Here is a 17,002-nt window from a genome sequence, read left to right as displayed (position 1 = left end):
GTTAGTGGCACCCTAGCCAGCACTGTTAGGGGGTCATGGGGGAAAGCCTTCCTCAGGGCTCATAATTGAGGGAGGAGGGTGTGGGAGGAGGACCCAGAAAATTTTGCTGTGAGGGGCCCTGTGATTTCTGATATCGGCCCTGCCAGAGCCAGACCCTGGATAGTGAATAAACCAACATTAATAACAGTGACATGAGTAGATGCCTCGGTTAGGCAGGAGGGAGGCTTTAACCCATGCTTCTGTTATAGGATCCAACAGAGCCATTAAGCCTACAGGTAAAGAAACAGACTGGGGAGGTGAGGGAGATCATTTGATTGGTGGGCTGGGTATCCCCTTAAGCTGGGAAAATCTCTGGAAATGACCCAGGGCCCCGGGTGCGCCGATGCCAAGTGAGCTGCGTCCGCTAAGCACAAAGGGCAATTCCCATACTCCGGGGCGGCTTAGCTGCTTCCCAGGCCCCTCTGGCCGCACAAGAGTCAGGCTTAATAGCTGGCACACTAGGGCATTGGCCTGGGTAATCGCTGGCACAATAGGGCATTGGCATGGGTAATCGCTGGCACACTAGGGCATTGGCCTGGGTAATCGCTGGCACACTAGGGCATTGGCCTGGGTAATCGCTGGCACACTAGGGCATTGGCCTTGGTAATCGCTGGCACACTAGGGCATTGGCCTGGGTAATCGCTGGCACACTAGGGCATTGGCCTGGGTAATGGCTGGCACACTAGGACATTGGCCTGGGTAATCGCTGGCACACTAGGACATTGGCCTGGGTAATCGCTGGCACACTAGGGCATTGGCCTGGGTAATCGCTGGCACACTAGGGCATTGGCCTGGGTAATCGCTGGCACACTAGGACATTGGCCTGGGTAATCGCTGGCACACTAGGACATTGGCCTGGGTAATCGCTGGCACACTAGGGCATTGGCCTGGGTAATCGCTGGCACACTAGGACATTGGCCTTGGTAATCGCTGGCACACTAGGGCATTGGCCTGGGTAATCGCTGGCACACTAGGGCATTGGCCTGGGTAATGGCTGGCACACTAGGACATTGGCCTGGGTAATCGCTGGCACACTAGGACATTGGCCTGGGTAATCGCTGGCACACTAGGGCATTGGCCTGGGTAATCGCTGGCACACTAGGGCATTGGCCTGGGTAATCGCTGGCACACTAGGACATTGGCCTGGGTAATCGCTGGCACACTAGGACATTGGCCTGGGTAATCGCTGGCACACTAGGGCATTGGCCTGGGTAATCGCTGGCACACTAGGGCATTGGCCTGGGTAATCGCTGGCACACTAGGGCATTGGCCTGGGTAATCGCTGGCACACTAGGACATTGGCCTGGGTAATCGCTGGCACACTAGGGCATTGGCCTGGGTAATCGCTGGCACACTAGGGCATTGGCCTGGGTAATCGCTGGCACACTAGGGCATTGGCCTGGGTAATCGCTGGCACACTAGGATATTGGCCTGGGTAATCGCTGGCACACTAGGGCATTGGCCTGGGTAATCTCTGGCACACTAGGGCATTGGCCTGGGTAATCGCTGGCACACTAGGGCATTGGCCTGGGTAATCGCTGGCACACTAGGGCATTGGCCTGGGTAATCGCTGGCACACTAGGACATTGGCCTGGGTAATCGCTGGCACACTAGGACATTGGCCTGGGTAATCGCTGGCACACTAGGGCATTGGCCTGGGTAATCGCTGGCACACTAGGACATTGGCCTTGGTAATCGCTGGCACACTAGGGCATTGGCCTGGGTAATCGCTGGCACACTAGGGCATTGGCCTGGGTAATGGCTGGCACACTAGGACATTGGCCTGGGTAATCGCTGGCACACTAGGACATTGGCCTGGGTAATCGCTGGCACACTAGGGCATTGGCCTGGGTAATCGCTGGCACACTAGGGCATTGGGCCTGGGTAATCGCTGGCACACTAGGACATTGGCCTGGGTAATCGCTGGCACACTAGGACATTGGCCTGGGTAATCGCTGGCACACTAGGGCATTGGCCTGGGTAATCGCTGGCACACTAGGGCATTGGCCTGGGTAATCGCTGGCACACTAGGGCATTGGCCTGGGTAATCGCTGGCACACTAGGGCATTGGCCTGGGTAATCGCTGGCACACTAGGACATTGGCCTGGGTAATCGCTGGCACACTAGGGCATTGGCCTGGGTAATCGCTGGCACACTAGGGCATTGGCCTGGGTAATCGCTGGCACACTAGGGCATTGGCCTGGGTAATCGCTGGCACACTAGGATATTGGCCTGGGTAATCGCTGGCACACTAGGGCATTGGCCTGGGTAATCTCTGGCACACTAGGGCATTGGCCTGGGTAATCGCTGGCACACTAGGGCATTGGCCTGGGTAATCGCTGGCACACTAGGGCATTGGCCTGGGTAATCGCTGGCACACTAGGACATTGGCCTGGGTAATCGCTGGCACACTAGGGCATTGGCCTGGGTAATCGCTGGCACACTAGGGCATTGGCCTGGGTAATCGCTGGCACACTAGGGCATTGGCCTGGGTAATCGCTGGCACACTAGGGCATTGGCCTGGGTAATCGCTGGCACACTAGGACATTGGCCTGGGTAATCGCTGGCACACTAGAACATTGGCCTGGGTAATCGCTGGCACACTAGGGCATTGGCCTGGGTAATCGCTGGCACACTAGGGCATTGGCCTGGGTAATCGCTGGCACACTTGGACATTGGCCTGGGTAATCGCTGGCACACTAGGACATTGGCCTGGGTAATCGCTGGCACACTAGGACATTGGCCTGGGTAATCGCTGGCACACTAGGGCATTGGCCTGGGTAATCGCTGGCACACTAGGGCATTGGCCTGGGTAATCGCTGGCACACTAGGGCATTGGAATGGGTAATCGCTGGCACACTAGGGCATTGGCCTGGGTAATCGCTGGCACACTAGGGCATTGGCCTGGGTAATCGCTGGCACACTAGGACATTGGCCTGGGTAATCGCTGGCACACTAGGGCATTGGCCTGGGTAATCGCTGGCACACTAGGGCATTGGCCTGGGTAATCGCTGGCACACTAGGACATTGGCCTGGGTAATCGCTGGCACACTAGGACATTGGCCTGGGTAATCGCTGGCACACTAGGGCATTGGCCTGGGTAATCGCTGGCACACTAGGGCATTGGCCTGGTAATCGCTGGCACACTAGGGCATTGGCCTGGGTAATCGCTGGCACACTAGGACATTGGCCTGGGTAATCGCTGGCACACTAGGACATTGGCCTGGGTAATCGCTGGCACACTAGGGCATTGGCCTGGGTAATCGCTGGCACACTAGGGCATTGGCCTGGGTAATCGCTGGCACACTAGGGCATTGGCCTGGGTAATCGCTGGCACACTAGGACATTGGCCTGGGTAATCGCTGGCACACTAGGGCATTGGCCTGGGTAATCGCTGGCACACTAGGGCATTGGCCTGGGTAATCGCTGGCACACTAGGGCATTGGCCTGGGTAATCGCTGGCACACTAGGGCATTGGCCTGGGTAATCGCTGGCACACTAGGGCATTGGCCTGGGTAATCGCTGGCACACTAGGATATTGGCCTGGGTAATCGCTGGCACACTAGGACATTGGCCTGGGTAATCGCTGGCACACTAGGGCATTGGCCTGGGTAATCGCTGGCACACTAGGACATTGGCCTGGGTAATCGCTGGCACACTAGGGCATTGGCCTGGGTAATCGCTGGCACACTAGGACATTGGCCTGGGTAATCGCTGGCACACTAGGACATTGGCCTGGGTAATCGCTGGCACACTAGGACATTGGCCTGGGTAATCGCTGGCACACTAGGGCATTGGCCTGGGTAATCGCTGGCACACTAGGGCATTGGCCTGGGTAATCGCTGGCACACTAGGGCATTGGAATGGGTAATCGCTGGCACACTAGGGCATTGGCCTGGGTAATCGCTGGCACACTAGGGCATTGGCCTGGGTAATCGCTGGCACACTAGGGCATTGGCCTGGGTAATCGCTGGCACACTAGGGCATTGGCCTGGGTAATCGCTGGCACACTAGGACATTGGCCTGGGTAATCGCTGGCACACTAGGGCATTGGCCTGGGTAATCGCTGGCACACTAGGACATTGGCCTGGGGAATCGCTGGCACACTAGGGCATTGGCCTGGGTAATCGCTGGCACACTAGGACATTGGCCTGGGTAATCGCTGGCACACTAGGGCATTGGCCTGGGTAATCGCTGGCACACTAGGACATTGGCCTGGGTAATCGCTGGCACACTAGGGCATTGGCCTGGGTAATCGCTGGCACACTAGGACATTGGCCTGGGTAATCGCTGGCACACTAGGGCATTGGCCTGGGTAATCGCTGGCACACTAGGACATTGGCCTGGGTAATCGCTGGCACACTAGGACATTGGCCTGGGTAATCGCTGGCACACTAGGACATTGGCCTGGGTAATCGCTGGCACACTAGGGCATTGGCCTGGGTAATCGCTGGCACACTAGGGCATTGGCCTGGGTAATCGCTGGCACACTAGGGCATTGGAATGGGTAATCGCTGGCACACTAGGGCATTGGCCTGGGTAATCGCTGGCACACTAGGACATTGGCCTGGGTAATCGCTGGCACACTAGGGCATTGGCCTGGGTAATCGCTGGCACACTAGGGCATTGGCCTGGGTAATCGCTGGCACACTAGGGCATTGGCCTGGGTAATCGCTGGCACACTAGGACATTGGCCTGGGTAATCGCTGGCACACTAGGGCATTGGCCTGGGTAATCGCTGGCACACTAGGACATTGGCCTGGGTAATCGCTGGCACACTAGGGCATTGGCCTGGGTAATCGCTGGCACACTAGGACATTGGCCTGGGTAATCGCTGGCACACTAGGACATTGGCCTGGGTAATCGCTGCCACACTAGGGCATTGGCCTGGGTAATTGCTGCCACACTAGGGCATTGGCCTGGGTAATTGCTGCCACACTAGGGCATTGGCCTGGGTAATTGCTGCCACACTAGGGCATTGGCCTGGGTAATTGCTGGCACACTAGGACATTGGCCTGGGTAATCGCTGGCACACTAGGACATTGGCCTGGGTAATCGCTGGCACACTAGGGCATTGGCCTGGGTTATACGCCAGCCTAGCAGGGCAGCCGGGGGGATTACTGGGCAGCAGAGCTTACAGCCAGAGCCAAATGCTGTGAGTGAGTGGGAGTAGGTATGTGTGATTGCGGTGCTGGGGAAATAGCGTGTGTGTATCCGTGTGTGTGTGTCAGTGTGTGTGTCCGTGTGTGTGTGTGGGTCCGTGTGTGTGTCCGTGTGTATCCGCGTGTGTGTGTGTGTCCGTGTGTATCCGTGTGTGTGTGTGTGTGTGTGTGTGTCCGTGTGTGTATCCGTGTGTGTGTGTGTGTGTCCGTGTGTGTATCCGTGTGTGTGTGTGGGTCCGTGTGTGTATCCGTGTGTGTGGGTCCGTGTGTGTATCCGTGTGTGGGTCCGTGTGTGATTGCTTGTTTGTTACCCCGGGGGCTCCTTGCTGAGCGCTTTCAAGAATGCACAAAGCTTTGCTCTGCCTTTCTGTGCAGCTGCCAGGGGATAGGGGAGCCCAGATATCCTTAATCTATAATGTAATCGTGCCTCCCTGCTGCCCCCTATGGAGACTGACTCCTGTCTCATTTTCTACTTGTTTTGCTCTCTCTTTCATGCTCCCTCTCTTTGGCCCTGTCTCCCCCTTCCCCATTCTCTCTCTCTCTCTCTCTCTCTCTCTCTGTCTCTCTCTCTCTGTCTCTCTCTCTCTGTCTCTCTCTCTCTCTGTCTATCTCTGTCTCTGTCTCTCTCTCTCTCTCTCGCACCATCTTGTTTAATGTCCCTTTATCACTCAGCCTCCCTAGACCTGCAGTTTGGCTCTCCCACCCTCTGTTGCTCCCCCGCCCATCTCCCCCCTGTCTGTTTATCTTGTACCATGGGGCTGTGCAATACATTAAGCACCGGGATTCTCTTAAGGGTTAATCTTTATATATCTCAATCTTTCCTGTTGTCGCCAATCTGCAGCCATTCCCTGTCACCTTCTTTCATGTCTTTTTCTCTTTTGCTTTGACTTGTTCCCACAATCTCTTTCAGTAAATTTAATCACAGTTGGTGTCTACTTTCCTCATAGCCATCTCTGCCTTGCTTGCTCTCTCCCCTGCTGCCTATGGGTAGGAGCTGCCATGTTGTGCAGAATAAAGGTACAGCTTATTGTGTGCCCAGAACATTCCTTCTCTGTATATTTGTATTTATACATATGGGAGGGAGGTGCCATAGTGTTTCCCTTAGACAGTACAGTATGGGGGTACAGCTTATTGTGTGCCCAGAATATTCCTTCTCTGTATATTTGTATTTATACATATGGGAGGGAGGTGCCATAGTGTTTCCCTTAGACAGTACAGTATGGGGGTACAGCTTATTGTGTGCCCAGAACATTCCTTCTCTGTATATTTGTATTTATACATATGGGAGGGAGGTGCCATAGTGTTTCCCTTAGACAGTACAGTATGGGGGTACAGCTTATTGTGTGCCCAGAACATTCCTTCTCTGTATATCTGTATGGGAGAGAGGTGCTATACTGTTTCCATAGGTAGGAACAGTCGGAGTATGGCTAATGTTGGGCGCACATTACTTCCCCACGTATCTATACGGGCTGTTCGGCACTGTGGGCCCAGCACGGTGCGTTCCTTTCAGGCAGTTGAATTATTTATCCCTGGGAAAGTTCACTCCATGCTCTTTTTATTACCTGCCTTTCCCAGTATTCACGTAGTCAGTGCCTACTGTCCCTCTCCGGCTTCACCATCTCCCCATTTCTCTACCGTTCCAGCCCCAGCGCAGATATCGCTCCATATATATATATATATATATATTTCTTTCTTTCTTTACTTTCTCATTCCCAAACTTTTTTCCCATCTGCTTATTTCTTGTGCTGGGTGCCTGGGGAGGGCTGGTTCCGTGGGCGGGGGGGTGCGGGGGGGGGGTGCTACCCATGCATTATGAAGGTATTAGGGAGCTCCAAAGACGGATCCCACGGCACCAGACTTTCAAAGCTTCATTTCCATATATTGAGCCAGGTTCTGACAGTCTGAGCTGTTGGCATTCCTAGTGCTGAGATGAATTGCTCATGGTTCCCTGGTTGGCAGCTTTGCTACTCCACTTTAAGGTGGGGGGGTGCTCTCCCCTGTCTCCTTTCTTCTCAAACTCACAACACCTACCGGCTTTGCTGCTGCTGATTGGGCTCATTGAGGTGACATTTACAGGCCTAGAGACAAGTCACCGTGCCCAGATGTGTCCTTGGCATCAGTAGTCTGAACGCGGTTTGCTTTGTATGTTGATGTGGTTGCACCCTTAGGGGGGCAGAAACAACTGGAGTATCCATAGACAAGGCCAACAATGATTATTTGTTTTCATTACTCAAGAAATGATAAAAGTTGGGTGGGAGGGAGTTATTTATTTTGGCAAGAGCAGAATTACATGGAGGTGCAGTGCGGACTGGGGTCCCCGGGCCCCAGCAAGTACCCAACTGCATGGAGGTGCGGTGGTTGCAGTGTTGGATTGGGGTCCCCGGGCCCCAGCAAGTACCCAACTGCATGGAGGTGCGGTGGTTGCAGTGTTGGATTGGGGTACCCGGGCCCCAGCAAGTACCCAACTGCATGGAGGTGCGGTGGTTGCAGTGTTGGATTGGGGTACCCAGGCCCCAGCAAGTACCCAATTGCATGGAGGTGCGGTGGTTGCAGTGTTGGATTGGGGTACCCAGGCCCCAGCAAGTACCCAATTGCATGGAGGTGCGGTGGTTGCAGTGTTGGATTGGGGTACCCGGGCCCCAGCAAGTACCCAATTGCATGGAGGTGCGGTGGTTGCAGTGTTGGATTGGGGTACCCGGGCCCCAGCAAGTACCCAATTGCATGGAGGTGCGGTGGTTGCAGTGTTGGATTGGGGTACCCGGGCCCCAGCAAGTACCCAACTGCATGGAGGTGCGGTGGTTGCAGTGTTGGATTGGGGTCCCCGGGCCCCAGCAAGTACCCAACTGCATGGAGGTGCGGTGGTTGCAGTGTTGGATTGGGGTACCCGGGCCCCAGCAAGTACCCAACTGCATGGAGGTGCGGTGGTTGCAGTGTTGGATTGGGGTACCCGGGCTCCAGCAAGTACCCAATTGCATGGAGGTGCGGTGGTTGCAGTGTTGGATTGGGGTACCCGGGCCCCAGCAAGTACCCAATTGCATGGAGGTGCGGTGGTTGCAGTGTTGGATTGGGGTACCCGGGCCCCAGCAAGTACCCAATTGCATGGAGGTGCGGTGGTTGCAGTGTTGGATTGGGGTCCCCGGGCCCCAGCAAGTACCCAATTGCATGGAGGTGCGGTGGTTGCAGTGTTGGATTGGGGTACCCGGGCTCCAGCAAGTACCCAATTACATGGAGGTGCGGTGGTTGCAGTGTTGGATTGGGGTACCCGGGCCCCAGCAAGTACCCAACTCAAGTAGGGTTGCCACCTACCCAGGTCTCAGGAGAGCTGAATGGGTCAAAACTGCCTCTTGATGTGGCTCATTGTCAATCACCACATCATAGCTCCACCCCTGTCACTGTTCACGCCCACAACGTTGTCCATCCCACCCCTGTGACGTGAACGACCCACCCCCTGCCCAGAGTTGCCGAAGACTGAAGGTGGCATCCATAGACTCGAGGGCCCATCAGCCATCCACCGCCACTCCCCACTTGGGGGGCAGAAACAACTGGAGTATCCATAGACAAGGCCAACAATGATTATTTGTTTTCATTACTCAAGAAGGGATAAAAGTTGGGTGGGAGGGAGTTATTTATTTTGGCAAGAGCAGAATTACATGGAGGTGCAGTGCGGACTGGGGTACCCAGCCCCCAGTAAGTACCCAATTACATGCAGGTGCGGTGGTTGCAGTGTTGGATTGGGGTACCAGGGCCCCAGCAAGTACCCAACTCAAGTAGGGTTGCCACCTACCAAGGTTTCAGGAGAGCTGAACAGGTCAAAACTGCCTCTTGATGTGGCTCATTGCCAATCACCACATCATAACTCCGCCCCTGATGTCACTGTTCACACCCACAACGTTGTCCATCCCGCCCCTGTAACGTGACTGACCCACCCCCTTCCCAGAGTTGCCGAAGACTGAAGGTGGCAACCATAGACTCAAGGGCCCATTAGCCATCCACCGCCACTCCCCACTTGGGGGGCAGAAACAACTGAAGTATCCATAGACAAGGCCAACAATGATTATTTGTTTTCATTACAAAGGTTTCAGGAGAGCTGAACAGGTCAAAACTGCCTCTTGATGTGGCTCATTGCCAATCACCACATCATAACTCCACCCCTGATGTCACTGTTCACGCCCACAACGTTGTCCATCCTGCCCCTGTGACATGAACGACCCACCCCCTACCCTTGGGGGGCAGGAACTACTGGAGTATCCATAGACAAGGCCAACAGTGATTTTTTGTTTTCATTACTCAAGAAATGATAAAAGTTGGGTGGGAGGGAGTTATTTATTTTGGCAAGAGCGGAATTACATGGAGGTGCAGGGGTTGCAGAGTCGGATTGGGGTACCCGGACCCAACTCAAGTAGGGTTGCCCAGGTTTCAGGAGGGCTGCCCAGGTCAAAACTGCCTCTTGATGTGGCTCATCGCCAATCACCACATCATAACTCCGCCCCTGATGTCACTTTTCACGCCCACAACGTTGTCCATCCTGCGCCTGTGACGTGACTGACCCACCCCCTGCCCAGAGTTGCCAAAGACTGAAGGTGGCATCCATAGACTCAAGGGCCCATTAGCCATCCACCGCCACTCTACACTTGGCGGGCAGAAACAACTGGAGTATCCATAGACAAGGCCAACAATGATTATTTGTTTTCATTACTCAAGAAATGATAAAAGTTGGGTGGGAGGGAGTTATTTACTTTGGCAAGAGCGGAATTACATGGAGGTACAGTGCGGACTGGGGTACCCAGCCCCCAGTAAGTACTCAAGTCAAGTAGGGTTGCCACCTACCCAGGTTTCAGGAGGGCTGCCCGGGACAAAACTGCCTCTTGATGTGGCTCATCGCCAATCACCGCATCATAACTCCACCCCTGATGTCACTGTCCACGCCCACAACATTGTCCATCCCGCCCCTGTGATGTGAACGACCCACCCCCTGCTCAGAGTTGCCAAAGACTAAAGGTGGCAAGCATAGACTCAAGGGCCCATTAACCATCCACCGCCACTCCCCACTCCGCCACCGCAGCTCCTGTTCCACTGCGCTACTTACTGTTTAAAATTAAAGATGGAGGTTGTGGTCGGGGCCGGCTGGCTTCCCACTGGGCCAGTCCAACCCTAACTGGTTGCTATACTCAGAGATACTCAGGGGCCTTGATTTTGTTGAGAAGTGACCAAGGTGAGAAGAAGGCGATGATATGATGGTAGGGTGGGATTTAGAATATTGATGGGGTGGTGTATGGGTGTTTGGCAGACATTTTGCTCCAGAACCCTACTGAGGCCACCAATGAGCACCCATATATGTGTTGAGCATGTATCATGGCGGCATGGAGCTGGTGTGTATGGAAAGCATAGGAAGCCATAAGAGAGAATCAGGCGTTTCTACGTACGTGGAGGTTAGGGCCGATGTAACTAACCATCAATTATACCATTAGGGTGAATCCGCAAAGGCCGGGGGCACCATTTATTTACTAATTATTGGCGCTCAGCACTACTGTAGCTCTGCAGTTGCAATTCATTCTGACACCAATAGACATTAATGCGCTTCTGATGCCCATAGACCATAATGGATTTCATTCCCTTCCGAGGCGCTAAGTGTTAGGGGGCTGAGCGGGAGAGATAACGCCGAGCATCGCTCTCTCATCACGTTCTCCCCTCTATACAGGAGGCTTCAGCTCTCATTTATGGGACATTATTCCCTATATTGTTAATTTTCCCAACCGCGTCGCTATCTGGTCATTAACGCGTATTGGCTTTGTCCTGTTTAGACAAAGGGACTTGATGATGCGGCAGTTTTGTTACGTATCCATCTTGTCTCCTAATGATATAGATCTGGAGCTTATTGGTTTCAAACTTGACCTATATTTTCTCAATAGGAAAGCAATAAAACGCACGCGGCTCTGCCACGGAACCTTTAGTATTAGGCCTGCCGGGCAAATAGCTCCATGTGTGTAAGTTCCCCTAAGTGCCCACAACCCAATATCCATATGACTATTGCTGGTTCTGCCACAAGCAGGGTTGGACTGGCCCATCGGGTTACTGGGAAAAGTCCTGATCTGCCCCGACCCTTTTGTGCCCAGATGCTAGCCAGCTGCCCCCAGCTACCACTACTCCTGCCCTGCTGCTCTACTGTTATAAATGAAAGATGGCCATGTGTTCCACAGTGGAAAGCACGGCCATCTTTAATTTTTGACACCAGTGTAAGTAGTGCAGCAAAGTAGTGCAGTGAACAGTGGTGTTTGGGGGTGCAGCTGAAGCAGGGTTTGGTGGTGACTGGGTGGTGGGGCCCTTAGGTGACTGGGTGGTGGGGCCCTTAGGTGACTGGGTGGTGGGGCCCTTAGGTGACTGGGTGGTGGGGCCCTTAGGTGACTGGGTGGTGGGGCCCTTAGGTGACTGGGTAGTGGGGCCCTTAGGTGACTGGGTAGTGGGGCCCTTAGGTGACTGGGTGGTGGGGCCCTTAGGTGACTGGGTGGTGGGCTCTGAGTACCCCAGATGGACTCTGGCCTCAAGGCAAGGTGACAACCAGGGACAGTTTTTGTAAAGGAAAACTAAAGAAGTAGCGCAGAAATGTTGTACATTATGTTTTGGGCTTTAATACCAGCCAAAGGCAATGCCAGGCCCTTAACCAATGAAGATCTGTGCCCCCAAAGATGCCCCAGTAGCCCCCCATCTTCTTTTCTGCTGATTCCCTGCCCATGCTTTGTGCTGCTGGCACTTACCCCAGCTTAGGGACCGACGCACAATATACTGTATAATTGATAATTTGTGATGACCCCTAAGCTTAACCTTCACAGCTGCCCAGAGCCCACTGAGCATGTGCAGTGCCAATGACACTTCTAACAAAATCCAAGATGGGGAGCTCCTGTAACAAGAGACTACCCAGGAGGTCCCAGTTTACCAATCAGAATCACTGTGGGGTGCCTACCAACAAGTAGGACACATTCTTGGCCGAAAGGAACTCCTCCCACTATTGCTCCAATGAGCACATATTTCTATTACTTTCCTTTCATTTTTTGCAAGGCAATGGCCTGTGTACAGTGTGTTGTCTGTAGCTTCTGGGTTACAAGGCCAAGTATAAGTAATAAAAGACCTGTATTTCTCTTCATAAAGAGCAGAAATATCTCCATTTAGTAGAAATTTATACAAAAACTGTATTATGATATAATGGTCATGGTCACTGGAACTATAGCAGGGTGATTGTTACCCCAATGTTTCTATATATCTGTAACCTTGTTATGGGCTAAGGGGGCCCAGCCTGAAGGCCAGTTAGGGGGGGATTTGGGGTGAGTGCTTATTTGTACCCTGGGTACCCCTGGAACTATAGCAGGGTGACTGTTACCCCAATGTTTCTATATATCTGTAACCTTGTTATGGGCTAAGGGGGCCCAGCCTGAAGGCCAGTTAGGGGGGGATTTGGGGTGAGTGCTTATTTGTGCCCTGGGTACCCCTGGAACTATAGCGGGGTGACTGTTACCCCAATGTTTCTATATATCTGTAACCTTGTTATGGGCTAAGGGGGCCCAGCCTGAAGGCCAGTTAGGGGGGGATTTGGGGTGAGTGCTTATTTGTGCCCTGGGTACCCCTGGAACTATAGCAGGGTGACTGTTACCCCAATGTTTCTATATATCTGTAACCTTGTTATGGGCTAAGGGGGCCCAGCCTGAAGGCCAGTTAGGGGGGGATTTGGGGTGAGTGCTTATTTGTGCCCTGGGTACCCCTGGAACTATAGCGGGGTGACTGTTACCCCCAATGTTTCTATATATCTGTAACCTTGTTATGGGCTAAGGGGGCCCAGCCTGAAGGCCAGTTAGGGGGGGATTTGGGGTGAGTGCTTATTTGTGCCCTGGGTACCCCTGGAACTATAGCAGGGTGACTGTTACCCCAATGTTTCTATATATCTGTAACCTTGTTATGGGCTAAGGGGGCCCAGCCTGAAGGCCAGTTAGGGGGGGATTTGGGGTGAGTGCTGAGCTTTTGCTGTTTTTCAAGTATGAGGGCTAAAGGCCCATAATTCAGTTCAACCAGAGCCCTGTCTGCTCCCCATGTTTGTGTAGGTTTCTTGCCACAGCCCCAAAATACAGCTAGCCTTATTGGCTTCTTATGGAGCCACCCTGATGGCCAGTTAAGTGCAATATTATACATGATATTAATTATATTGCCCTGGATCTATGAGTGGATAACTGAAATACTCCACCATTTTCCTTGGGAATATGGAACTGTATCAAAGGACATAAGAGGAAACAAAAGAAGTCGTTAAACCCTGTGAATGACATGAAATGGAACAATTAGGGGGAAAAAAGCGAGAGACGAGGAAGACAGAATCCCTTTAAGAAGTTCTTCAGAAGCGGCGTCTGTGGCAATTCCATAGGGTGTTCCAGATGAATGGGTTTGCAGGATCTCGCTGTAATGATTTGTACAACGGAAATGTTTGAGCTATCAATAATATGAAAAGTGAAATTGACTGATTTGTTCCCTTGTTACAAGCCTGAGAGAGAAATAGTGCGTCTCTGCGTACGAGAAAGGAACCTGCAGAGAGTTCCGGGTCTGTAGCCACATCGGGAGGCCTATGGGCACTCAGCCAAACCCTCTGCCTTGGTATTATTGTTGGGGATCTCTTCCTCCCCCCGATTTTGCCCTAAAAAAATGAAAATATCATACTAGGACCTTAAAAATTGTCACTGGGTTTATAGTTCCTGCACTGCTGGTTCCGACACCTGAAACAGTGTAGCAAAAGGCAGATAGCACCGGAATTCAAAGTGACCCTCAACGCCTTGTATTCAAAGTTGGACTGGGGTATCCGAGGCCCAGAGAGCCTATCCCCCCTCAGTGGCCCTCCATCCCAGTTGCCGACCTTCCTCCCCCCCCCAGTCGCAAACCTCCACCCGGGCCCCTGCCTGCCACATTGATCTTATTTGTAGACATGACCAAGGGATGAGGGAGGGGTCAGTGGGGCCCATAATGGCTGGGGCCCACAATGGCTGGAGTTTATAATGGCTGGGGCCCACAATGGCTGGAGTTTATAATGGCTGGGGCCCACAATGGCTGGAGTTTATAATGGCTGGGGCCCACAATGGCTGGAGTTTATAATGGCTGGGGCCCACAATGGCTGGAGTTTATAATGGCTGAGGCCCATAATGGCTGGAGCCCACAATGGCTGGAGTCCATAATGACTGGGGCCCACAATGGCTGGAGTCCATAATGGCTGGAGCCCATAATGGCTGGGGCCCACAATGGCTGGAGTCCATAATGGCTGGGGCCCATAATGGCTGGAGTCCATAATGGCTGGAGCCCATAATGGCTGGGGCCCATAATGGCTGGAGTCCATAATGGCTGGGGCCCATAATGGCTGGAGTCCATAATGGCTGGAGCCCATAATGGCTGGGGCCCACAATGGCTGGAGTCCATAATGGCTGGGGCCCATAATGGCTGGAGTCCATAATGGCTGGGGCCCACAATGGCTGGAGTCCATAATGGCTGGGGCCCATAATGGCTGGAGTCCATAATGACTGGAGTCCATAATGGCTGGAGCCCACAATGGCTGGAGTCCATAATGGCTGGGGCCCACAATGGCTGGAGTCCATAATGGCTCCGGCCCTCTGTGTGTTTTCCCGGTGTCCCATCGGCCCAGTCCCACCCCGCTTGCATTTTGCCGCTGCTCAGAATGTTCTGTTGTGCGCTATTATATTTCAGGAATAAATGCTGAGGACGGTATAACGGAGAGGAATGTAATACTCATTTGCTGGATGGTTTTCATATTTAAACCAAAAAAATAATCCATACCTGCAGTATCTAATAATGATCTATGGCGTGTATGGGGCTAAATTTAGACAAAATGCACAGGGTGGAGACCTGCACGGGTCCAGTCAGGCAGATCACGACCCGCTGACCCACAACCAATCTGACCCTACCTGCAATGGGTTAACTTACCTTCCGACTCTGTGACCCACAAAACCAAAATGGGTATCACCAAAGGTGGATCAACCAGGTAAGAGTAATAAAAAGCATTACCATCTTGGCTGGGAGCGCAGGAATACTTCCACCCAAGCAGGGTACCCACGGAGCACCCTTGTGGTTAGGGAATGAGGCACCCAAGCAGGGTACCCACGGAGCACCCTTGTGGTTAGGGAATGAGGCACCCAAGCAGGGTACCCACGGAGCACCCTTGTGGTTAGGGAATGAGGCACCCAAGCAGGGTACCCACGGAGCACCCTTGTGGTTAGGGAATGAGGCACCCAAACAGGGTACCCACGGAGCACCCTTGTGGTTAGGGAATGAGGCACCCAAGCAGGGTACCCACGGAGCACCCTTGTGGTTAGGGAATGAGGCACCCAAGCAGGGTACCCACGGAGCACCCTTGTGGTTAGGGAATGAGGCACCCAAACAGGGTACCCACGGAGCACCCTTGTGGTTAGGGAATGAGGCACCCAAGCAGGGTACCCACGGAGCACCCTTGTGGTTAGGGAATGAGGCACCCAAGCAGGGTACCCACGGAGCACCCTTGTGGTTAGGGAATGAGGCACCCAAGCAGGATACCCACGGAGCACCCTTGTGGTTAGGGAATGAGGCACCCAAGCAGGGTACCCACGGAGCACCCTTGTGGTTAGGGAATGAGGCACCCAAGCAGGATACCCACGGAGCACCCTTGTGGGTAGGGAATGAGGCACCCAAGCAGGGTACCCACGGAGCACCCTTGTGGTCAGGGAATGAGGCACCCAAGCAGGGTACCCACGGAGCACCCTTGTGGTCAGGGAATGAGGGGGCTTTGCCCGACCCCATTGTGGGTATTCCGCAGGTACCCGACCGGATGCAGGACTCCAGCACTGGGTATTATTAGATCCCTAATGGAAGGGGTTCCACTGTGGGATTGATGCAATGGGACGACTGGTTGGGCCCACTCAAGAACAGAGGCTAACGGGGGCCTAAGGGAACTCGAGTAGCCAATAAGCTTTGATTGATTCAGTGCAACTAGAATAATGAAAGCAAACGTTTGATTGGCTATTGTTTATATGTGACGCATGAACATAAACATTAGCCTCTGCCTAGCTGAGCTTGCAGTTTGGAACATACAAACTCTGTGCAGATCAAACACAAAGCCCCAGAGCCGCAGGGCAGCGAATGCTATTTACCCAGCATGCAGCAGTGTCCCTGGTAGGAACTGAACCCTGAACTACTGGAACAGGGCCAGGCCCAGGCTGAGATTTAAAATAGGCCCTGGCATTTTCGGGCCCAAACAGCCCCCCAGCCCAATAAATAGTGACTGTCTGTGGCACCTTACAGCCCCCCTGGCATTCCCAGTACCCAGAGGCACAAACAGCCCCCCCCAGCCCAATAAATAGTGACTGTCTGTGGCACCTTACAGCCCCCCTGGCATTCCCAGTACCCAGAGGCACAAACAGCCCCCCCCCCAGCCCAATAAATAGTGACTGTCTGTGGCACCTTACAGCCCCCCTGGCATTCCCAGTACCCAGAGGCACAAACAGCCCCCCCCCCCCCGCCCAATAAATAGTGACTGTCGGTGGCACCTTACAGCCCCCCTGGAATTCCCAGTACCCAGAGGCACAAACAGCCCCCCCCAGCCCAATAAATAGTGACTGTCTGTGGCACCTTACAGCCCCCCTGGCATTCCCAGTACCCAGAGGCACAAACAGCCCCCCCAGCCCAATAAATAGTGACTGTCTGTGGCACCTTACAGCCCCCCTGGCATTCCCAGTACCCAGAGGCACAAACAGCCCCCCCAGCACAATAAATAGTGACTGTCTGTGGCACCT

The sequence above is a fragment of the Xenopus tropicalis genome, chromosome 8, assembly GCF_000004195.4.
Source record: "Xenopus tropicalis strain Nigerian chromosome 8, UCB_Xtro_10.0, whole genome shotgun sequence".
Classification (NCBI taxonomy): domain Eukaryota; kingdom Metazoa; phylum Chordata; class Amphibia; order Anura; family Pipidae; genus Xenopus; species Xenopus tropicalis.
This window is presented reverse-complemented; position numbering follows the sequence as displayed.